Raw genomic sequence first — 25,474 nt, 5'->3', positions numbered from 1 at the left:
AGGTTAAAAGAGAATGTACTGGGTCACATAATTATACAACCCGGCTTCCAACAGTCTGGATCTAGACCTCACATGACAGCAGCAGGACTGGCTCTGCTTCCTCTGAAAAGGCTCCACACTCAGGCTGCTGACCACATCTTTCAACAGTCCAGGCTCTCTCCTCATGGGCATAACAGCTCTGAACCACCTATCGTTACCCCAGTGGACAGAGTCTGTGTTCTAGCATTCTTTGCCAAGGTCCTGAGGTTCGCTCCGATTGGATCAGCTTGGATCACTTCCTCAACTCTGAACTAACCATGATGCCCAAAGAGATGAGATAAGCTGGTTGATCTAAACCACACAGGGCCCTCCTCTGGCATCCCAGGTAGGTTTAATTCTATCTAAACCTCAGGAGACAGACCCTGGCTAGTCATCCACCAAAGGGGCTCCCTTTTCCTCAGGGTCACAGTTTTCCTTGTGAAAAAGTGACTGAGTTCTAGCCAATGGATTGGGAGCAAAAGCTAAGTACGCCTCCTCCAAGCTTGGCCCATAAAACCTCCCACGCATTCCTCAAAGTTGTTCTAAACATACTAAAAAGTTTTTCAATACCTGAATTAAACATCACTCTGAAATTTTTAATTTAAATAATTATAATTCGGGCTTCCCTGGTGGCGCAGTGGTTGAGAGTCCGCCTGCCGATGCAGGGGACACGGGTTCGTACCCCGATCTGGGAAGATCCCACATGCCGCGGAGCGGCTGGGCCCGTGAGCCACGGCCGCTGAGCCTGTGTGTCCGGAGCCTGCGCTCCGCAACGGGAGAGGCCACAACAGTGAGAGGGCCGTGTACCGCAAAAAAAAATAATAATAATAATTATAATTCATTAATTGAATTAGAAATTCAGTTCCTTGATCGCACGAGCCATGTATCAAGTGCTCAAAAGCCACGTGTGGCTAGTGCTACTCTATTGGACAGTAAAGGTCTCTACAAATTCACTAGATATTCTCCCCCCAAAGCCCTCACTTTGCTTTGACTGTGATGTTGGAAAAAAGTGGGGCTGAATTTCCTATTTAATTGTCTCAATTCTCCTAGTATTTCTTTGGCAGTGCAGAACTAAGTCCAAGTGTCTGGGGCTGTTTTTTTTTTTTTGGCCGTGCCACGCAGCTTGTGGGGTCTTATTTCCCTGACCAGGGATTGAACCTGCACCCTCAGCAGTGAAAGTGCAGAGTCCTAACCACTGGACCACCAGGGAATTCCCTCTGGTGCTAAATTTTGATCATTGCTCTAAGTATTCAGATCAGAGAATGTAATAAAATTTAGAATAAGTTCTAGATCCCTTTTTGTTTATCTGTATCTACACCAATATTCTACCATAATTGTTGTCTCGTCTCTTGTTGTTTCTCTAAAGGAGAAAAACAACGATCATTAAGGGTATGCCACATAATGTAGTAAAAGGGTGAGCTCACTAGAAGGTAAAAGAACTAAATCTCAATGTCCCCTGTGCTGCCTATCATTTACTGCCTCTCAGCTCCAAATCACTGCCCTACCTGGGATGCTGGAATATTTCTCCCCTGCCTACAGCACGATATTAACCGTTGTCAGTAGAGGGCGCTGTAGGAACACTGGGATAAGAGCACCCTTTCCTCCTTGCTTCTTGCTCTTGCAGTGCTAGGCTGGTGTGCAGGACACCAAGCTCTCCCCTAGCAAATGTTAAGTGGCACCTCTGCAGATGGAATCCCAGTGAGTTCTAGGGTGCTCCAGCTAGCTTCTCTGCAGGAAGTTCAGCAACATCCTCCATGGGCAGCTTCCCAGGAAGTTCTGAAGGAGACTTCAGCTGCACTCCTGCCCAGCAAATGGATTCCCAAGTGAGTTCCACGAGTGCCCCAGCTGGTTTCCTAGCAGTGAGTTCAGCAGCACCCCTCCATAGGTAGCTTCCCAGGAAATTCATCAGCATCCCAGCAGGTAGTTTCCAGTCAGTCTCCCTAGCGTGAGTATTTCCAGCTTACCAGCCTCAGCCCATAGCTCCAGAGTCAGTTACAGACCAATGCTGGCCCAGGCAAACTGGTGAACTTCTCTTGCATTCAGTGGGCTATAACCACATCCTCTGCAATGAGCTCTGAGTCCCAGGCATGTGGAAGGTCTCCCCTTCCAAGTTAGCCCTTCCTTGGGTACTCTCTCAGAGTCCTAGCGTATATTTTAGAGTTCTTTTCTATCCCCCTTAGTAAAATTCCTGTAAATAATAATTCTTTATAGGCAATTTCCTTGTTCAAATTACTGTTTGGTTTCTATCTCCTAACTGGACCTTAACTGATATACCTCCTTTGCAGTTCCTTGCCCAGCTGATATTGGGCGAGACACCTCACATCTCCAGGCACCGTTGAGTCTTTTCTGGAATACAGAGCTGTCGGATTAGCTCAAAGCTAGAAAGATACAGCTACAATCCTTGGAGATCCCTGAAATGCCAGTTGATACCTATTAAGAAGCAACTTCACCATTTTTCACTCAATTATGAAAACCACTGACTTCTCAGAGAAAACACAAAAACTATCACAGTTCAGGTTTTGCTATAACCTGTGGAAGCTGAGAAATGTCTTGCTGAAGTAAATAGTGAATGAAATTCTGATACGGTCCCACTCACTATCCCATTGGCAGATTTTTCCCCCATATTTAACATTGTTGAATGGCAGTTTCTGTGAGTGTGGATCTCCAGAGACCATGAAAGCGCATGTAAGACGCACTCCATGCAAGACTATAGCTAATTGGAGTTTTCTTGTGCTACCGGAGGAGCTTGGCAAGGCAGATGTCTTCAATTATTCATGCTGGCTTCCCTGTAAACCAAACCTTATTCAGGCTCTTAACCTGCCCACCTGGAAGCCCAGTGTTGTGGAAACCCTTTGTGAAGGCAACATGATATTCTCTGGGCTGTGTGACCTGCCTGGTCCTCAGGCTTCAGGCTTGGGGGACTCTGCTCTACGGAAATTTCAAACAGAAATCGTACTGGGGTAAAAATACCATGAAGCTTTCAAGAACAGGAGTCATTAGATGAAGAAATCACACTGCTATCAAGCAGAGATCACCAGTTCTGATTCCTTAGTGTCCAGACCTGGCAGAAGAAGAAAAAGTGGAAGGAGATGAGGGGATTGGGTGGGTTTGGGGGGGATGCACCAACACCACCAGATCTGGCTGGTTTGAGCACTTAAAAGAAACCGGTAAATAAAAGAATCTCTGCTATTAAAATAAGAGAGAGAGCTTCCCTGGTGGCGCAGTGACTGAGAGTCCGCCTGCCCATGCAGGGGACGCGGGTTCGTGCCCCGGTCTGGGAAGATCCCACATGCCGCGGAGCGGCTGGGCCCGTGAGCCATGGCCGCTGAGCCTGCGCGTCCGGAGCCTGTGCTCTGCAACAGGAGAGGCCACAGCAGGGAGAGGCCCGCGTACCACAAAAAAATAAATAAATAAATAAGAGAGAACGAGAGAGGGAGATTCATATCAGAAAACAGGAGAGCAATAGGACATCAAACCTAATCCAAATTAATTTTAAATCGAGTTGACCCTTGAGCAATGCAAGGGTTATGGGCGCTGATACCCCATGCAGTCAAAAATCCATATGTAACTTTGACTCCCCAAAAAACTTAACTACTAATAGGCTACTGTTGACTGGAAGCCTTACTGATAACATAAATTGTCAATTAACACATAGCTTGTAATTAATGTGTATTATATACTGTATTCTTACAATAAAGTAAGCTAGAGAAAAGAAAATGTAATTAAGAAAATCATATGGAAGAAAAAACACATTTACAGTACTGTCCTATGTTTATCACTACTTTACATCATCTCTTTACTGGATGAATTGTCTGTCAGTACCTACATAAATATTGTCTTATATGATACAAAACACTGCAAGTGATATACATATTACTAACACTAGACATCAAGAATGAAAAGATAATGTGAAAAAGAAACATATTCATTTGCAGGTATAAAGATTCATGCATTGCTAACAGCAATTAGAAGCAGTGATAAGAAGCAGCAATATGATTGCTTCATGGTAGCCTAGTGTGATCGACACAATGGCTTCATGGTAGCCTAGCCTATACACTAATGAATGAATTATAAAATTTTTATGGCATACAGTATGACAGTCATATTCATAATACAATATTGGAAACATTGTTACTTTTTTGAAACCACTTACTTGATGATAGGCTGATACAGTTTCTCTAATCATGGTGGGGCGGGGAGGGGGGGATGGGGGTAGAGAGAGAGAGAGAGAGAGAGAGAGAAGGGAGAAGGGAGAAGGGAGAAAGGAGAGGGAGAAAGGAAAGAGACTGCTCTTGTGGCATTTTGTTTGGTGAGTTCTTTGTTCCACTCAGCCTGATCAGGAGAATGCCAGTGATTCAGAGAGTTTTCAAGCCATGTGTCACTTAGTTTTCCATTTCAGTGGTGACCTTGCCCTCTCCTCTGTTTCTATGTTTTTCATGCACAATTTATTATTCCAGTCAGAAAGCTTTCTCAGAAATGTGGCTTTAAAAGGCAACAAGAAGCACTTTTCATGACTCAAAGTGATTTTTTTCCCTTTTTTTACCTTTTACTTTATTAGATCTCAAATTACAAAAGCTATGCATGTAACAAGTTGTACAATGCAAATATGGGTGTTCTAATTATCTCCTCGCCAGTCCCCTAATCTCCAGGGGAGACAGTTTTAAGATACATTTTTTAAAGTAGAAAAGACAGAATTTGCTAATAGATGAGATTGAAAGGCGAGGAACAAAGATGGCTCTGGTCAAAGTGGTACCATTTACTGAAATGAGAAAACAGCAGGGAAGGGTCAGCTTAGAGCAGGGGAGGGGATCATGAGTTCCAATGCGGCCACAGAAAACTTGTAAGTCATTCAAATGAAAATTCTGAGTAGGCAGTTATTATCAATCTGTTCTAACGAGAGAAGCCCAAACTGAAGGTTCCATCTGTGAGTCACTGGCATGTAAAGAGCATCCAAAGCACTGTGTCTGGACAGAAGAAACAGCAGGCGATCATGTCCTGGGAACGATTCTAAGGACAAAGGCTTAAGTATTTCACCATGTATAACGATTATTCTTAGTTTCTAGTAAATAGCCTATATCCTATACTAGGTTTTTTTGGTTTATTTGCTTTTGGTTTTTCATCGTTTTTTAATTGGCTGTTCAAAATCTTATTAAATGGCTTTCTGGCAATTAAGAACATAATCACAGTTTGTTGGTGTAATGAATTATGTTAACAGATTTCTTAATATTGAACCATCCTTGCATTGATAGAAGAAATCTTACTTATTTTTGATATATTATTCTTCTAATGTGTTGCTAGAACTGATTTATAACTGAGCACTCTATATGGAATTTTTACATCTATATTCATAAGTAAAATTGGCTTATAGTTTTCTGCTGTGTTATTTTTTTAAGCTTTTGGCATTAGCTTGTACTAGCTTTATAAAATAAACTAAAAATAAAACTCTTCTTCTATTCTCTAGAAGCGTTGTGTTAACAGAGAAATAATTTATTTTTTAAAGCAGATGTATTTCAAGGGTAAAACTCCCTGAGCCTGTTGCCTTTTTAAATGGTGATCTTTAATAAAGTTTCCAATTTATCCTATGTTAATTGGTCTCTTCAAGTTTTCTGTCTCTTCTTGAATCAAACTTAGTGATGCATGTTTTCATAGAAAATTGTTTTCTATACATTTTAATGTATTTTTAATGTATTTCTATAAAGCTTCATATAACATTCTCTTACACTTTTAAAAATATTTTTCTATGCTTTGGTTATAGCCACTTCCTAATATCATCTCTCTCTCTCTCTCTCTCTCTCACAAGGAGCTTTCTATTTTATTTGTTTTTTTCTTTAACTAGCTTTAGTTTTATTAACCACTTCTATTATTTTTCTTTTCTATTTCACACACATTAGGCCCCTCCTATTTTCTTTTAGCTTTTTTTGCTATTCTTTTCTAGTTTCCTCCATTGAAAACTTAGTTCATTTAGTTTTGATCTTTAAGTTATAAAAGCATCTAAGAACAATGTATTTTTCTCTCAATACATCTTTAGCTGTATCCCATATATTTTGTTCTCCTTTCTATTTGTAAGTACTTTGTCATATCAATTTTATTTTCTCTTTGAATCAAGGGTTATTTAGAAGAGTGTTTCTTAGTTTCAGTGGGTTAGTTCTTTCTACCATACAGATAACATATTTTTGTCACAAAAATAAGTGTCAAAGCTATGGACACCCATAGTGACAAGTATACATGAAAACCAGGGATTAATAAGGAAGCACTGTGTGTGGTCATTTGGGATCAGATATAGCTCTGTTCAGTCTAACTCCACTCTTTACCACCTATGGTTTTCCAGACAAATAACCTCACTGAGTTGCAGGTTCCTCATTTATAAAATGGGGAGAAGATGATAATAACACCTGTGCCACCACCCAACAGGGTGACCGTGAATTCAAATGAGGAAATGGGTGTGGTCAAACTTTGGCAATGGTAGTTCTTCCTCACTATACCACGTGAATGTTTAAACTTAAAACTAGGCCATTAGGATATGCAATTGAAGTGAGTGATTTTAATTTCTGTTGTCCCAGCAAGAGAATAACAACTAGAGATAATTTGTGGGCATGAGAAAGCACCCTGAGGGGTTCCCCAAAATAATCAACGTAGTTGATGCTGAAAAAGACAGGACTTAAAAGAGTCAAGGGGCAGGGGCAAGAGCCAATGAAAAGTGAATGTCAATGTCACGGTCAACTTGCACTCCCTGACCACTGACACCTGAGTATTTGGATCACACTCTTAACTGACACAGCAGAGTCTACTGACCCAGACCTTGGGTGCTCACGGTGGCAGAAAGCCTGAGTTCGAAGCTTGATACACTACTTACTATCAGTGTGATCACGAAAAGTTACCTACAATCTCTGGGCCATGTTTTTCTCATCTGTAAGTTAGAATAACATGTATATAGTATTTAGACTAATGCTTGGCACAAAGTACATACTCAAATCAATGTTAACAATAATTAGTAACCAACAAATCATTCATGAAATTACCTCTCAAATATCCCTGCACCACAGTAAGATATGTATTTAAAAGTGCTCTGAGTTATTTTTTTGTTATTATTTCCTTCAATGAAAACCCATCTATCATCCTCAACTTTAAGAAACCCATGCACAAATACACAGAATTTAAAAGTGGATGGGTTTCCCTGGTGGCACAGTGGTTAAGAATCCGCCTGCCAATGCAAGGGACACAGGTTCGAGCCCTGGTCTGGGAAGATCCCACATGCCGCAGATCAACTAAGCCCATGCACCACAACTACTGAGCCTGTGCTCTGGAGCCCACGAGCCACAACTACAAAGCCCACATGCCTAGAGCCCGTGTTCTGCAACAAGAGAAGCCACTGCAATGAGGAGCCCGCGCAGCGCAACGAAGAGTAGCAACGAAGACCCAATGCAGCCAAAAATAATAAATAAGTAAAATAAATAATTTTTTTTAAAAAAAAGTGGAAACAAGATGAGGGAAAATTATTTTTCCAAGCTACAAAGACAAAAATCTCAACCTGATGTTGAAATGTTTGGGGAAAAAAAAAAGAAAGAAAGAAGACTGGTACGTAAAGATTCTTAACACTTTACTCCTTCCAGCTCCTAGATCCATGGAGGTTTGGTGGTTAGGTAATAGAAGGATGTAGTGGGTGTGTCTGAGCCTGGGACGAACACAACAGTGTCTGCAGGGACTGGTGGGGACCACCCTCAAAAGCACCAAAAGAAAAATGCCAGTTCACAGTGCGCTACGTTCCCCTCTTCAGGGATGCCCACAGCCAGGATGAAGAGGATCAAGAGGGAGCAGCGTGAGCTCTGGAACACGGTGCCTGCTTCATAGAACCCTCCTGCTCCAACGTGGGATATCCCCAATCCCTACACCTTCAATGTTTTCTCCTTCCCCCAGCTCTGGCCCCAGGCTCTCCAGACTCAGACAATAGTGGGCTGGCAGGAATCAGAGCATTCTGTTTCAATCACTTAAAAAAAACTCTGGGGCTTCCCTGGTGGTGCAGTGGTTGAGAGTCCGCCTGCCGATGTAGGGGACATGGGTTCGTGCCCCAGTCCAGGAAGATCCCACATGCCGCGGAGGGGCTGGGCCCGTGAGCCATGGCCACTGAGCCTGTGAGTCCCGAGGCTGGGCTCCCCGCAAGGGTAGAGGCTGCAACAGTTAGAGGCCCGCGTACCGCAAAAAAAAAAAGGACTCTGATATATCGCCATCAGCATTGAGGAGAAGGGGCTGCGTGCTCTGGAGTCAGGCAGTCCTCCAAGTGGCCGGCAGATCCTAATCCCATCACGTTGAATCAGGATTCCACGCGCTCTCTCTTTGCCCAGCTCTGGGTTTACTCCCACTCCCACGCTCTCTGTCTCCACCCTCCCACACACACTTGCACCCACACACACTCTCACACCCACATGCACATCCACGCAGTCACACAACTCAAACACTCCTTTTTACATTCTTATGCACACCGTCATATGCTTATACACACTCATTCACTCTCACACACACACACACACACGTGACCTCACAGCAGCAGTCCCAGGATGCTCTGGCCCTGTGAGAGGCAGGGTGAGCTCTCATATCAAGGAAGCCCATGTTCATCTATGGGCTGGGGGCGGGGAAAGAGGTCTGCAGTGTTCATAAGGGAGAAAAGCACATAAAAGTTTACCGTTTGTGTGCATTATCTGTATGTCTCAAGGTGCTGCCGTTAAATGGCTTCCTCTGGCTTCTTTTCCTCACAGCCTTAACAAACACTATGTTAACACATTACATTCAAAATGTTTGTAAACGTGCCACTTTTGGAAAAAGGCTTCGGAGAGACACTTTGTTCCCCCACCTGGCCCCCAGAGCCCCAGACATATTTCTGGGCCTGTTAACAGCACCTGTTTCTGTTCTGGCGGGTGGCAGCAATTATATCTTCCTAATTTAGGATTTGCCAACACTCACTGCTAGTGGTCGAGATAGAGCTGGGAAAAAGTAATTAATTTTATATCATGGTTGTCATGGCTAAATGATGACTACAAATTCTTGCTTCTCCTCCCATCAAGACGTGGAGTCTATATCCTTTGCCCTTGAATTTGGGCTAGATGGAGGCTAGACCCAGCAGAATGCAGCATGAGCCTGCCCTAAAGAGCCTGGCAGCTTCCTCTTTTGCTCTCCTGGAGCTCTCAGTCACCAGCTAAGGTGGCCACCCTGCTGGAGAGACCACACTGAAGGAGAAAAGCGCCTGGCCAGCCCCCAGGTGTTCTGGTCATCACAACAGAGGCACCAGAGGTACTAGATGTGTAAGTAAAACCATTTTGTTTCTGCCCAACCAAGCTTCTAGTGACCCCAGTCCCTGCCACCTGGAGCAACAATGAGCTGTCCCTACTGAACCTTGCCCATAGGTTGTAGAATCCTATGTTTTAAGGCACTAAATTTTGGGGTGGTTTGTTACACGGCAATAGAGAGCTGATATATAAAATGCCTACTGGGACTAATGAGGGTACCCAACTATAGAATCAGTGTGCACATTAACCTCTGTCCTCTGTGACCCACTACTGTGACACCTTATATCTAAAGTCACTTGTAAATATTTTAGGAGATATACATATATTTAGAAGCTATAGATATATATAGATATATCTTCTAAAATCTCCTCTACAGGGAGTTCCCTCGCAGTCCAGTGATTAGGACTCCAGGCTCTCACTCCCAAGGGCCCGGGTTCAATCCCTGGTCAGGAAACTAAGATCCCACAAGCTGCGTCGCACAGCCAAAAAAAAACAACAACTCTACAAATCAGATGTATTTACTCCGATCTTATAGCTGAAGAAACTGATGCAAAGACTATCCCAGGGTCACACGTAAAGAAAATTATAGAACCAGCTACTGAAAAACCCAGATCTATCTGATTCCAAAGCCTGTGTTCCTTCTGATAGAGCTCGCTACCCCTTAATCATGTGATTTTCTTTTGGTACCCTGCAGGCCGATGGCATTTCTAATATGTGAATTAGTGGGCAGTCCTGGACAAAAGAAATTGTAGAGTAAACAAATCCTTTCCAAAATCCCTAGGGAAACCCTCCGCAGTGTCATCTGCTTTTTTGCTGCAGAGCCCAGTGCAGTACCCCAGGTACCACTTCCAGAAAGAACCAACCCTAAGTGTTTATCTCTGTGTGTAAGCCTGGTCTTTTACCAGCTATTACAATGTGAGTGTGTTTTGGATTTTCTGGTTTCTCTGTTTCATTTTCATGGAACACACCCTGGGTTTTCAGTAGTTTGATGTTCTCCAAAATTGATTCAGACCTTGCCCTGTCATTTCACAGTGAAAATAAAAGAAGGGATAGCAGTCTTGCAACAAATGTATCCAGGAAATATAAAGGAGGGATAGAGAGAGAGAGTGAGAACTAGAATCTGGAAGATGAACCAACCAACTGTGCCTCTTTGAAGATGAAAGCCAAACGCTCCCTTAATCAATACTTGAAAAGCACTTCCTCTGGGATGCTTTTTTCACCTTAGACATCCCAGGAGAACTTTCCTGGGGCAAAAACTCCAGCCCCTGAGACTGGCCCATTTGACCAACATGTACCTGACCTGCCACTAGACTATTAGAGGATTTGCTAGGCCAGGGAGCCATAATTCTTTATTTCCAGAGCAATTTGCCTGGTGCACACATGAGGATGTTAGGGCTGTGAGGCCATCCAGTGACTAGTGAGCCTTCCCATCTGCTCCTAGCAGCCGCTTGCTGTGGGGAAGGGAGGCGGAGGACGGGGCTTCACTGTCAGTCAGACTGACCTGGGCTCAGATCCTGTCCCCATCAATTACTGTGTAACCTCAGAGAAGGTACTTATCTCTAAATTTTAGGTTTATTATCTGTAAAATAAAAAAAGTAATACCCTCCAAGTGTTCTTGTAAAAGAGGGGAGTCCCATCCATTGTCTTTCTATGAAAGAAGGGCAGAAACACACCTCAGATATAGTGGTCCAATGCAGCTAACAAGATCTGCTACAGAACAAAGGGAAGGGATGTGTAACAGAGACTATTAATTGTCCCCCAGTATCCATTCCATCCTGTTCCTAATAAATGAATCCCTTATATTTAGCTGAGTTCATGGCCACCTAAAGTAAAGACTACATTCCCAGACTCTGCTGCTGCTAAGTGTGGCTACAGGACAAAGCTCTAGACAATGGAATTTAACTGAAAGTATCATGTGTGAATTCTGGAAAGACTCCTGAAAGGGAGAAGGGCTGTCCTTGTTAGTCCTTTCCTCATTTCTGCTGGCTGGCATGTGGACATGAAGGCTGGAGCCTAAGCAGCCACCTTGAACCATGGGACAGCATCCTAAGGATGACAGAGTAACAAAAAGAAGGCTGAGTTGCTGATGATCAAAGGGGTGCCCAACCTGCCAGGTTCCTTTAGTAAAGGAAAAACAAACTTTTTATACCACTACTATTTTAAGTTTTTCTGTTACTCGCAACTGAACCGAACCTTTACTGGTTTTGGAAGTTAACGTGCTTTGTGGTAAGTTTGCTCTCAATATATGCTCAAGAATACGTTTTTCAAGAACGTGTATTTTTTTTTAATTTATTTTTATTTATTTATTTATCTTATTCACTTATTTCTGGCTGTGTTGGGTCTTTGTTGCTGCGTGCGGGCTTTCTCTAGTTGCGAGTGGGGGCTACTCTTTGTTGCAGTGCACAGGCTTCTTATTGCAGTGGCTTCTCTTGTTGTGGAGCACGGGTTCTAGGCACGTGGGCTTCAGTAGTTGCAGCACATGGGCTCAGTAGTTGTGCCTCACGGGCTCTAGAGCACAGGCTCAGTAGTTGTGGCACACGGGATTAGTTGCTCTGCGGCATGTGGGATCTTCCCGGACCAGGGCTCAAACCCGTGTCCCCTGCATTGGCAGGCGGATTCTTAACCACTGCGCCACCAGGGAAGTCCAAGAACATGTATTTCTGATTGCTTAAAAACTGAATCTGTTTGACATGTTGCCTAAAATGTTCCTCATCTTCTTCAAGCAAGGACACTGTTGGACCCTAACCTAGTGGGCTTGTTAGCAGAGTCCAGGTACTCAATGCTTTTAAAATATTCTAGGAACCCCAGGGGCTTCTGGACTGAAAAGTTAAATTTAAACGAAAAGATACAGCTTTGGGGAATGTAATACTTCAAACCACAAGATGTGCATACATTAATAATGAAAATAATAATCACATCTAGTATGTTTTAATGTTGACTATTAGCTAAGCGCTATATACTTGACATGGACTATATCATTTAATCTTTCCAACAAACTTGTGATTCGGTGCTGTTGTCATTCTTGTATTGTGAGTGAGAAAAACCAAGGCTCTCAGCCACCTCACCAGGTGCTTTCCCAAAACAATACACTGACAGATTCAGCCCTTCAGGCCCTGAGAGTACCATATCCCTATTTTCCCATATGCCCTGGTATCTAGGTCTAAAGAAGGTGAAGTGAAAACCCTTCAGCACTGCAGTGTGGACAAGGGGACGCTGTTTTACAGACTTGATTCCTGAGTGCCAGGGCCCTAAGTCTGAGACGCCGCACGCCCTCACTGAAAAAGTGTCCTTTCCTCCAGGGGCTTCTTCCCTGTGATTCTCTCACCTCACACATAATCTTCCAAGCTAGAGGCGGGATTTGGATTAACACCAGCTCACACTTGATTTATAATATTTCATCTCAAACCCCATGGATCTAGCTAGCATTGATAAATCTTCTGAACTTTGTGTTAGTTCCTTAGATTAGTTTTGAATCATGTATTCATACCCTCAGTCATTTTAAAAGCCCTGACTGCAGGCTCAGGGATAAACTCTACACTGTTCTAAATTTATCACCAACTTAATCTGGAATTTGTCCTCGTCTCCAGGTGAGTTACCTGGACCTCTAGTTAGACGCCAAAGCCCACATCCTGACTCTGGTTCTGCCCCCCGAATCCCATAAAAAAGATATTCTGGATGTATAAAAATATCAGGTAAGATTAAAATGTGGCCTTTTCTAGTACAGTCCAAGATGATTTGATGTTAGACAAAATTGATAGAGACTTTCTATCTCTAACTTTCTATCTCTAATTTTCTAAATTACCCTGAAATACAGAACTTCTCTCAAAACAGTAAATAAAACACCTGGAGTGCAAACGTTCCTCTGATGCCAAAACCAGAGCACACTGAATATGCTGTTGCTGCCTGAAGGAGTTAATGGATAGAGATTCCTGAACATTCACAGCTGAGGAGGTAAGAATACTTTGCTCAGAGGAGCTGAGCTTAATTCCCTTGAGGAAGGCTGTGCACATTGGGTTTGCTTCCCCTTGTCAGCAATAGTCCCAGCCATCTCCCACTTGCAGTGAAATATGCCCAGTGAGCTCGGGCCAGGACAGCTGCTATGGTTTGCAATTACCCTTGAAAAATGAGCAATCTCGAGCCTTGTGCTGGCTGTCCAGAAGTATTAGCAACTGTGTTCCGCCTGATCCTTTTAATGCTGGCGTGCACTCAGTCATGTGGAATGGGAAGGTGTGGGCGGCTCTAGATATGTCCATATTTACCATCCCAAGAATAGGGAAGGAGACCCTCTACAGCCCGTGAGCTAGTACTCCAGGCACACCAAGGTCATTGATATTCACATCCTCTCCCTGAGATTTGCAGGAAATCCATTCATTAATTCACCAAAAATGAACTGAGTCTATACTATGCACCCCACATTGTTCTGGCTACAGTCTATAAACCTGACAAAACTCCTGCCCTCATAAAGCCTACACTCTAGAGTGGGGACACAGACAATACAGAAAATAGATGCATAAATGTACACCGTGTGTGATGACATCTACTGCACCCATATCCCCAGGGCACCCACCATTCAGCACAAACTGAGTGCTTCTTATCACAGGCCAGTGAATTGAGGGCCTTCTTGAGCCACAAAAATATGACTGGCTTTTATAGGACGTGGCCAAATGTACTGGTGAATTAATGTCCCAGGACTGATCTTCCACCAAAGAAGAACAGGGATTGGTATATTTGCCTCTCAGTTCCAAATCCATCCTCTGCTGGCCTCCTGGGATGCTGGAACACATTTTCCTTATCAACTGGCACAATGTAAAACTTTGTTGGCAGAGGGTGCTGGGGGGACCCTGGAGGAGAAGGGGGCTTCTCCTCCTGAATCCTCTCTATTTGCTCCTCTGAGGCAGCAGCTGGCATCGCAGGGACACTAGAGGCACTCACATGACACTCCCTCCCACCCCCAGGAGTTTCAGCAATGCCAGTCTTACAAGTAGCTCCCCAACAAGTTCTGCACAAGGCACATCTCTGGGAACAACTTTCCCTGGTACCTAGAGGGTAGATTCCCAGCGAGTCCTACAGGTACAGCACCACAGCAAACCACCGTCCTGTGGGCCACAGCCATGCCCTCTCTAATTAGATCTAGATTTCTGCCCTAATGGGGAACCTGTTCAAGATTCGTTCCTTCCTTGGTTCTCTGCCACAGCCCTAGAGATAGTGACTGTTCCTTTTACCTGTTATTCCTGTGTTCTTTATAGCTCTTTCTCCTTAGTAGGTAATACACTGATAGAGTTAATCATTTACATTAAAATGTCCCTGTTTAAGTTACTATATGGTTACTGTCTCCTGACTGGACCCTGACTGATACACAATTTTTTTAATGACTATTTCCTTCTTTAATTCCTAGCTCAAAATATTAGGGACACACCCCCCTAAGCATCCTAAACTTCTCCGAATTACTATCTCCACCTAAGAAACCTTGAAAAATGTAACCAGAAGCTGGAAAATGATCACCTTTTCCCTGACAGCTCCACTTGTAAGAGTCTGTAATCATCTGAAGAGTGAGCAAAATTTCGAGCAAGAGATAGTAACTGCAGCCTCCTTCCCTTCTTTTACAAAAATTTATTATAAGTTGTATTATTTTATATTACTTGTCAATTCTCTTGCCTTTTGAATTTCTAGCCCCAGTGGAATGTAAGCTCAACGAGGGCAGGTACCACTTCTGTCCTGTTCATCGTTAATTGCCATGAGACTGGATGAGGTCACCTCGGGAGCCAGGGTAGAAGAAAGAAGAGCTCTAAAGCAAGGAGGAAAGGGATGGAGAGGAAATGTGTGGAGAGCGTGAGTGGGGCCCCTGTGCCTCCACCCCACCCATTAGGGGAGACTGCCGCTGTGTGACCAGAGGGAATCTGGCTCAGAGGCAACCTCCACAGGTGCATCTGGTACCCACAAGGCATGAGAAAAGGAGAGGAGAGCTAACAGAAAGGTGCAGCTGGGCAGGAGGGGCAAAGACAACTCCAGACCCACACAGGGTCCAGCAGAGTGAACTGGCTTAGAAGAGATCTATAAGGTTCTAAGGTCCTTTCAGAAAAGCAAAGAACCTGCCTCAGAGGTCTGTGTGTGAACACTCACTGGAGGTGAGTGTGAGTGTGTGTGTGCATGCGTGCACGCATGTGTATACTGATGGAGGTGGGAGGGGAAACTGCTGTACACCTTGGAAGTGTAGGCGGGCAGCGCAGACTACCTGCAGCGCATCGCAGGCTGGCGGAGTGATGCCACCTATGCCAGGCAGGGCTGACTAAGCAATGTAGAGATGGCCCTGGCAGAGAAACACTGGAGACGAAGAGGAAGCCCGCTCTCCCCTCCTCCAACCCCTCATCAATCACCAAAGGAGACTCTTCAGGGGAAGCCAGCGGGATAAGGGCCACAGCTGAGTACCACACTGGGATTGAAAAAATCTTGAATCCACTGTGCAAACCTCTGAATCATAGTTTCTATTTGTGAAAGGACCAAGATTAAGTTCTCCGCCATTCATGGGAATAAAAACCTCATTTACAGTTTTAAATTAACTGGGGGTTCCACTGACGTGCTGTCAAGTTTTGTGGACTGTTACAACTGTTCAGTTTATACCTGTTACATGTGGCCTCAATAAGTAGTTCCCAAACTGTAGATACGTATGTAATGTCAGATATCACTGTTCCAATTTTTGACAAATTTGGGCATCACTTATACTAACTTATACTATTATTTGACACTTTTCTTTAAAACAACTTCCTTTTATAATTATCTCCATTCTAAGCAATAAAATGTTATAGGTTTGTTGTACTGATTATATTTTTATCATATATTTCATTACATACATTAAAATAAATATCTATTTATACCTACTAGTAAACTAAAAGGTCTGATCTTTATATTACTTAAAATCATCTCGCATACCATTGATGAATGTAACACATTTGAGGAAACACGATACTACAAAATGTGTAAGGTCCTTCATTATTTCCAAATCACTGCAAATAATTTGCAGTGTTCTCTGGGAAATGTCAGAAAGGCTAAGAAAGATTCTGTGAGCTGTTGGCCTTTTCCTGATGGAAAGGAAGATACTTTGCCCTATTTTAAGCTTTTCTCTTCGAACAAATGCTCATCACTGGAGACATTTGGAAATATCAAGAACTTGAAATAGAGCTGCTAGCTTCTTCCATTTCCCTTCTAAGATATCAATATCCTAAGTGATGCCAGCTTGTACAGAATAAGACCCATAATCTTTGGTGCTTATCTAAACAGCTAAAGGGAAGATAATATTAAGGCAATTACAATATGTAAACAATTAGAGACGCACAGCACATTGTTCTGGTTAGTGTAGTAGAAATGATACTAAAATTGAAACCCAGGAGGACCTGGGTCCCTGTCTCACCTCTGCCACTTACAGGCTGAGCTGGGAACCTGCAGGTAAACTGCTCCCTGTCTCTGCAACTCAATTTTTTTCCTTCTGTAATTGAGAGGGTTGGATTAGACTAAAGCTTCTTAGGCTAAGATTATTGGACAGATACCACTACCTAGTACCACCCTAATAAGAAGGCAAAACACGCAGTAGCCCTCATCAATTTTTCTAAATTTTATTATTCTCCTGGAAAAAAAAAGAGCAACCACTGGACAATGTGGTCTCTAAGATATATTCAGAAGCGGACATTCCCTCAATGGTTTTGAGTCAGCTCTGGATAAAGAATTGAGAATCTTCTCAATGAGAGGTTCCTGGGCAAGAGATGGGGCGCTAGGAGACTTGTGCTCACCCAGGACAGAATTGATGGGGACCTTTCTCCTGCCCTTGAATATATGTTCGCCAAAGGCTCTCCTCAAACGCTTTCCCACGCTTTCACTCCCATCGTAGTCCTTCCACTGAACCTAGGGCTGGCTTCTTCCGGGGACACTCAGACTCAGCCCAGAGGCGCTGCAGAGGCTAATTCATCCTGGCCAAGCTCGTTCTAGCCAGTGAGCTGCAATGTGATGGGTGGCCCTGCAGGTTCCAGGGCACCGATTTTCTCCGAGGTAATCTTACTTTTTTACATTTCCTGCTCTGCAAAACTTGTTCAGAACAGCAATGTAAGGCTTTTGTATTGACTAAGGCGATGCTGTCAAGATGTACGAAATGGCTCAAAGATTTACAGTCGCCTGAATTTTCACTTCTTACTCCTTTACCCACGGTTCTCATCTTTGTAGCTTGACAAGCCTGTCTCCCTGTACATGTGTCTGTATCCTGTAATCCCTTGTGGCTCGTGTGTGAACTGCCTTAGAATAGACACTTCCTGGTACAGGGATGAGACCTTAGGAGTCACCTTTGTATGTCTCCACTAGCCACTCCTCTGATACAATCGCATGCCACTTTGTTGTGTGAAAGACTTATGCAGGACATTGGGTCCACGCCAGAGCTCTCCTCCAGAAACCTTGGTAACCACAGAAGAGGGACCCAGTTCTCCTGCAGCACCTAGAAAGGGATTAGGTTCACTCCCAGTCCCCTGGAAATAATCTCGAGCTCCGAAATAAAAGACGCTCATCCAGGCCCAGCCCAGATTTTGCAGCAAGCAGGGTTCTTGCCTCAGCCTCCTGGCCTGGCACGCAAGGCTATCCACAAGTCAGCCAGTGCCCCTTCCCCATCCCCCAAGTCTCCTCCCCACACACTGCTGCACCAGTGAGAGCACAAGCCAGCAGGCCCGTTCCAACATTTTATACCCATTAACTTACTTAACACACAGGAGAACCCTGCAAGAAAATAGTATGGCTCCCACCATTTTCCAGACGAGACAACACTGAAACAGAGAAAGAAAAAGCAACTCACCTGAAGTCACACAGATTCTAAACGCTGGAGCCCATATTCAAGCTCAGGCCCGCTCAACTCCCCCGCAGGGAAAGGTATTCACATGCCGACCTCTAGACCTTGCTTCTGCTGATTTTAGCATAAAACCGCAAGCAAGACTCAACTGCAAAGCTCTCTGGCTCAGTTCTGGATTGGTGCCTACCCCTATTGGAACAGAGCAGGACCCTGTGGGACTCCTGGGCACAAAAGTCTTTATGTGCCCTGAGTTTCTTTTTGGCAAGAAATAGGCTTCATTCAGCCTCCAAGACCTTCACTTGTGTTCCAAGGAGCAGGTTCAAGAAGATGCTAATCAGGGAAGGGAGGGGATGTGGAGACAAGGAAGGAGCAGTCAAAATAAAAAAAACAAAAAAAACAATAGTACAGCCTTGGGGCGGGGTCCTGGTTCCCCCTCGAGGGATACACGTGACAATATCTTTGAGCTGTTTTGCAGATACTGAAACTGCACCAGGTGGAAGAAGTTAACTGTATGCTGCTCACAAGCACGTAGCCCCCAGACCTGTTGGAGCCAGAAGGTTGATGATGCTGACTCCCAATTACCTCACCAACCAATCAGAAAAATGTCCACCAGCTGATCACGCCCTGCTCCTTGAACACTATCAGGCTTCTCACTACCCCCTCCTGGGTGGGACACACAGTCTTGAGGGCACAAACCCACTGTGGCCCCCTTTGCCTGACAAAGCAATAAAGTTAGTCTTTTCTACTTCACCCAAAAGTCTGTCTCTGAGATTCAATTCGGTGTCAGGGTACAGAGGCCAAATTTCGGCTACACTACCAGTGAAAGGCAGAGCAGGAAGTCACAAGGAGTAGGCGACATATGTAAGACCCCGAGAAGCACGGGTAAAGCCTGCTGGTGTAGCCGGGGAGCACTGTTGCCCAGGGCGCCTCCCCACGTGGGCTGTGTGCCCACTGTGGCTGCCTGCCCCGCAGAGCTGGGGCCTGGAGGAGGTGTGCAGCCCCACTAGGGTGCTGCCAAGTAGGAGGCGCTTATGTGACCGTGACATTTCTCTGTATAGTTTTTATTACTAACTTTGAATCATTTTGCTCTTAAAGACTTTGCTAATAAACTCTGAAATGTCTTGTTTTCAGTCAGAATCCAACTGGAGGAACACTGTCCTCTTTCTCTATACACACACACGCACACACACACCAGTTAAGCTGGGCAATTCCTAGAGCCTGCCCGTACTTTCTGAATGTGCCTCCTCCACGCTAAATGCCTTGAAGCCAGTATTTAAAGCCCAATTCAGGGCTTCCCTGGTGGTGCAGTGGTTAAGAATCTGCCTGCCAATGCAGGGGACCCAGGTGCGAGCCCTGGTCCGGGAAGATCCCACGTGCCACAGAGCAGCTAAGCCCGTGCGCCACAACTACTGAGCCTGCGCTCTAGAGCCCGCGTGCCACAACTACTGAGCCTGCATGCCGCAACTACTGAAGCCCGCACGCCTAGAGCCCCATGCTCCACAAGAGAAGCCACCACAATGAGAAACCCGTGCACCACAACGAAGAGTAGCCCCCGCTCGCTGCAACTAGAGAAAGCCCGCACGCAGCAACGAAGACCCAATGCAGCCAAAAATTAATTAATTTAAAAAAAGAAAAGTCCGATTCAAATGCCACATACTCCAGAAAGCCTTCCTTGATCTCTCCAGGCAAGAGTCATCGTAATCTTTCCCCTCTCTAAACTCTAAGAACTTTTTACTTTAGCCCTTTTCTGACACTTTTATCTTATGGGTTTGCATCTCATCTCCCCTGATCCCCTGAGGACGCAGAACCTTGCTATGCCCTCCATCTCTATAATGGATATATCAATACCAATCAATAGATATTTGTTGAATTTATTTATTTCGATAATTGTAGTCCCCAGTGACAGCTGATGGAAGAAATTAGACTGTGATTATCACTCATGATCCCTAGTGATGATGAAGATGAAAGATAATGAAAGACAATAGGAAGTGCAAATGATGGTGAATATGTGATTCAAAACAAGGAGATAAATTATGCATCCCACTTCCCATGCAAGGAAACGTCATAAATTTGCATTAAGTAAGGATCCTACCAAATAGAGCCAAGAACCTGCAGTTAACTCCATCTTACTGCTGGAAACTCTATAGTCCACAACCTTAATTCTTCTTCTGGTATAGTATAAACACATTCATTGGTCAAATTTTTAAAACATCTAAACAGGGAAAATTATTTTAACATTCTTTCCTCAACACTCCCACCCTCGAGTGATATCGGTGGATACCTTAAAATATAAAAATATTCAATGCCTCGATTATCCTCTGGGAGTTTTAACTGTTGTTTTCATGTACATTAATAATTTCTTGGTGTAATTTTTTCCAAGAGAATGTATCAAAAGAAAGTATGCATAGATTTACATATGTAATTGCTAATAAACCTCCCAGGAAGAAAATAGCCTTCCAACCAGGAGGAAACCACATCACTTTAAATCAACACTCAATGACTATCAAAGCATATTTATGAAATTATAGAATGCTAGGCTATAAGTCAAAGGCAATTAGGAAATATAAATGGCAATTTTGACAAGTGGTTACTTATCTGATGGTTTTGTGAGCAGTTCCAATCTCTACTATGTCTTATCTGCCATTTTTTCTGCCCAGGCTGTGTACACCCTTATTATTTGGAAGTAATTCCAAGATAGTTGGGCAGTATAGCCCCATCTCTTATCATGGATGACAAAGGGGCAACCTAGCTCCTGGGCTACAGGAGTGTAGGCATGTAATGATGAACCTTGAGGAAGCAATAAAAAGGACTGATTAATGACTAAGTCCTATAAAAATTTAGTTTATAGGGAAGAAGGCATCTCGAATTCAGGTAATAGTGCTGTGGGTAAGGTTTTTTTTTTTTAAGTTATCGGCTGGTGAAAAATACAAAGTGTTTACAGGTGACTTATTATGTCTAGAATTGCTTCAAAATATTCCAGCAAAAAAATTTTTTTTAATTTTAAATGGGGGATAGATAAAATAAGATGGACAGAATTGTATCAGTAATAATCAGGGAATCTGGGGATGAAGGCATGGAGCCTCATTATACTCTGCTCTTGTTGTATATGCTTAAAATTTTTCATAAAAAGGTTTTTAAAACTTTTTAACAAGTCCAAGAGTGTTGCAGGGAAGGTCCCAGAGCAGTGGTGTGCTGGAGGAACTGGTGAGCATCCAGTGACACCAGGGTTACCTGCCTATGGCCACGCCGGGTCATCTTGGTTGCTGTCAATTTTATGAGCTAAGTTCTCCAGTCTTCCTGGAGATTCAGTGAACTGTCCAGTATCCTACAGCACATTTTGGTTTTCTGCTTAATTTCCTGTCGTTTGCAGCCCTGGACCTGAACTGTAAAACCTAGTAAATTAAAAACTCTGGAAGTCTTTCAGGTTGCCTCATCCAGTAAGTGCAACTTGGTAACGTGAAACCGGATCAAGGACGGCAAACACATTTTAAAAGTGTGGCTTTTCTCCCCTCCTACACCCATGACTGGCTTTAATAATTAATTTGATACTAATTAATGACCTTCCTGTTACACCTGCTTATGGCCTCAGACTCTTTCCCAACAGGGCTCTCCAGGCAACCACTGCCTAACATAGCTGACTGGGAAATTACAAGATATTCTCCATTCCCAGTCTAAGCAAAGTAGAATAAACAGGAAAATCTGCCACTCCACCCTACAAAGATCACGTCATTTTAAGCTGATTATAAATGAATTGTAGATGATTGTGTCTGCCCTCTCTCCTCTCCATCTCCCTTCTCCCAGTGGCAAAGGTATAAATGACATACACATTATATTTGATTTGAATTAATATCAGAAACTCCTCAAAAGAAAACTTCACTGCAAGGGAGTATCCCTGGACCTGAAGGCTTTAGAATCCCTTTTGTTCAATCTTATCTCTGTATTTGTTGGTTGGTAACCCCTGGAGTTCCCCCAGTGAAATCTGAGACTGCCCCCGCCCTCTGTACATGGAGGGCAAGGAGAGACCAAAAAAAGAGTCTTTGTCATAAGTTCCCTCCTCTGAAGCGTGTGCCCTCCTGGCTTTGCAAAACGGCACGTTAAGGGCTCCAACATATTATCCTGCACTCCTGCTTTGTCTGCCAGCCCCCAAGCTAGCAGAGTAGTGGACACCTGCACGTCCTTCTCTAACCTCAGCTCTCCTTCCAATTTCCCGATTTGAGCTGAGCCTCTAGTTGGACATCAGTGTGCAGTGACCTGCCCACAGCAGAGCCTGGCCCACCGCCCACCCATGTGTTTCTCTCCTGTACCGCGGGGCACTGCACAGTTCCTCAAACAAGCGCATTAGACCAGCCGGCGTTTTCCGGGTGTCCCTGTACTCACGGGATCCCCAAGCATCTAACATACATGCCACCCCTCTCCACATAGAGGCCAATAGCCAACTCAGGATTCCACCCCCTGGGTGTCTCTTTCCCAAGACCCATTCTTCAGCTTCCTGGCTGCCTCCCCAGTTGTTGGTTTCCTACCTTGGGAGCTTCCCAGGGTAAAATTCGAAACTGGCCCCCTGGACATGGAGGGCAGGGCCAGACCAAAGAAAGAGGCAGACCACTCCGGACTGGTAGGTGGCAGGCTTAGTAAGCCAGGGAACGTACTCACGAGGCTTGTCCTGGGCGGCCACGAGATAAGTAGATTTCCGTTCCTGCTTGCCAGAATCTTAGAAGTTTCTATAGAAACTTCTCTATAGAGGCTTTAACTGGGTTCAGTCTAATATACCGTCCAGATGGTCTCAACAACACCTCCTCTCGCAAGGCTGTGTCCGTGAGGCAGCTTCCAGCTCAGGGAAGGCAAGCAGAACTCACATCCCAAGGACTAGAGCAGGGGGCCAGAGCCTCCGACTGGATTGATCCGTGCAGCTCCTGGGTTAGCCGACAGTCAGGTCCTCTCAGTGAACCCCCTCCGACAGTGTCGTCTCAGTTGCTTGCCAAGGTTACAGACCGCTCCCCCTCCACACACACCTCACACAAGTCTCCAAGTGGGGTTTTTAAGCCCTCCCAAGAACAGGCGTGGGCACTTTAGAATTGATTAGGACGTTGAAGGTTTAACGTGCACGTGCATGGGAATGAGTAAATAACAAGGTCCTGCTGGGTAGCACAGGGAAGTATATTCAGTACCCTGTGAAACCATGATATAAAAGAACTTTTAAAAGAATATGTATATTTGTATAACTGAATCACCTTGCTGTACAGCAGAAATTAACACAACATTGTAAATCAACTATACTTCAATTTTTAAAAAGTGCATGGGAGTGAGACATAAAACTAGAATGAGATTGTTTAATTAAAAGAAGCGGCTGACGCGGAGCGGCTGGGCCCGTGAGCCATGGCCGCTGAGCCTGCGCGTCCGGAGCCTGTGCTCCACAACGGGAGAGGCCACAACAGTAAGAGGCCCGTGTACCACCAAAAAAAAAAAAAAAAAAAGAAGCGGCTGAAAATTTATAAAATTGGGAAGAAATCTGGGGACGCGCCTCTCCACAGACAAAAGCTAGGCATTTTTAGAAAAATTAAACTCATGTTTATATCCCCAAAGAGCCGAGAATCCTCAATCACATTAGTTACACATGAAATGGGGGTAATAATAACATCTAACTCACATGGTTGTTGTGAAGTTTGAAAGAGTCATATGGAAGGTTCATGAGGGCAGACGTTCTGTTTGTTTTGTTCAACACCAAAAGTCCTCGCCTAGCACACAGGAGGCTCTCAAAGGTGAATGAATAGCCACAGGCAGGTGCTAGTGAAATGTATGTTCAAGATCAGCCTATCTGAGCCTCCAAACTAACCAGCTCTTAGTTTGGGTTCTCCAAAAGCAGGGACTGAGACAAGGATGTGGGCTCAGGTAATTCATTTGGGAGTGGCCAGAGAAGCTGGAGAGAGAGGGAAGGAGACCTGATAAAGGCTGCTTGATTGAGCTGGTTACTGCTCAGTCCTGCTAGGGAAGCCACACAGAAATGAAACTCAGAGTCATCGGTCCAAGGTCAGTGTCGGGGTATTTATCCAACAACTCCTGGTTGTTGGTTACTGTGGGAGTACCAACTCCTGTCTCACACTTCCAGGCCCAAGCACACAGGCTGAGCAAGCTCCTTGGACTTGGAGAAAGACCTAAGGCAGAGAGCTGAGACCCATGAGTGTGTAAGGTGGGAGATGGTCTGCATGAAAGCTCCCACCACACCGTAGCTGGAAGCCAAGCTGGGCAGCACGGGACACCAATAGCACCTCGTCCATACCTCCTAAATAATCAACTGTTAACAGGTGTGAACTATTTATGACGTTCCGTGAGTGCCTCAGGAGACAGCCATAGTATCTAATCACAGAACAATTTTATAATTTAAAAGGGATTTGATTCTCTCCTCTGCCTAGACAGAAAATAAGCTTGGAGGGTGACTCAGACCCTGTATATTTAAACAGAACACTTTGTGTGCACCTTAAGTTAAGATATGTTAGTCTCTAGTGTGGAAAGTCAGGTTAATACACATTACTTTACAGGGAAACTAATTAAATTTTGCAATCTTCCTCCTTGGCCTCTATCAATTAACTGTAATTTAAACTTTACCTGGGTCTTCCCATAGAGGAAATAAAGCACACAACCAAAGTCCTGAAAAGCAAATACAGTGTTCTTAGGGGAAACTTATAAAGTGTGAGATAAAAGCTAAGTACCTGGGTACCATGGAGTTCAAGGAATTTCAAACTCTATTATTCAAGGAGGATAAAACCTAGATGGCACAAAGGATCTAACAAATATGCTCGTCCACATTATCCATTTCAAGGAGATATTAATGAAATTCATATTTTCTACAATAAAATCAAGCAGAGAAACAGATCCATTCACAGGGCCAAGAAGACTCTCCTACATAATACTGCTTCCTAAGCATTTTCTCACATGAGTTCAGGATGTTTCAGCAGCCCAACCAAAGGGCTAGTTGAAGGAATGACCAGAATGAGAGGACACAAAACTGTTCTTGGAGGTAGTAGACTTTGCCCACCCAGCTCTTCACAGCCTGTGGGAGCTAATAGTGTGACATTAGCAGAAATAACTCATTTTTTACTGGGTCATGCCCCTGCCCGGCACTTGAAGTGTTTCTTGGAGTCCCCAGGTATATCTCAGGTGTATTTATGAACATGTCTGCTCCATCTGAGTGCTACTGCTGTCCCTCTGTCTCCTGCCAGATGTCCCCTCTCCCACTGCAGCTGAATTCCTGAACCCCTGAGATATCACCAGTGCACAGTGGTCCCTCTCCCTTTGTCTTATGCTCTGTTGCAAGAGTGTCAGAGCTCTGTGGCTCATGCCCTAGTGTCCTGGAGAAACATCCTTG

Source organism: Pseudorca crassidens, chromosome 16 (assembly GCF_039906515.1).
Source record: "Pseudorca crassidens isolate mPseCra1 chromosome 16, mPseCra1.hap1, whole genome shotgun sequence".
Lineage (NCBI taxonomy): Eukaryota > Metazoa > Chordata > Mammalia > Artiodactyla > Delphinidae > Pseudorca > Pseudorca crassidens.
Note: the sequence above shows the minus strand (reverse complement) of the source record.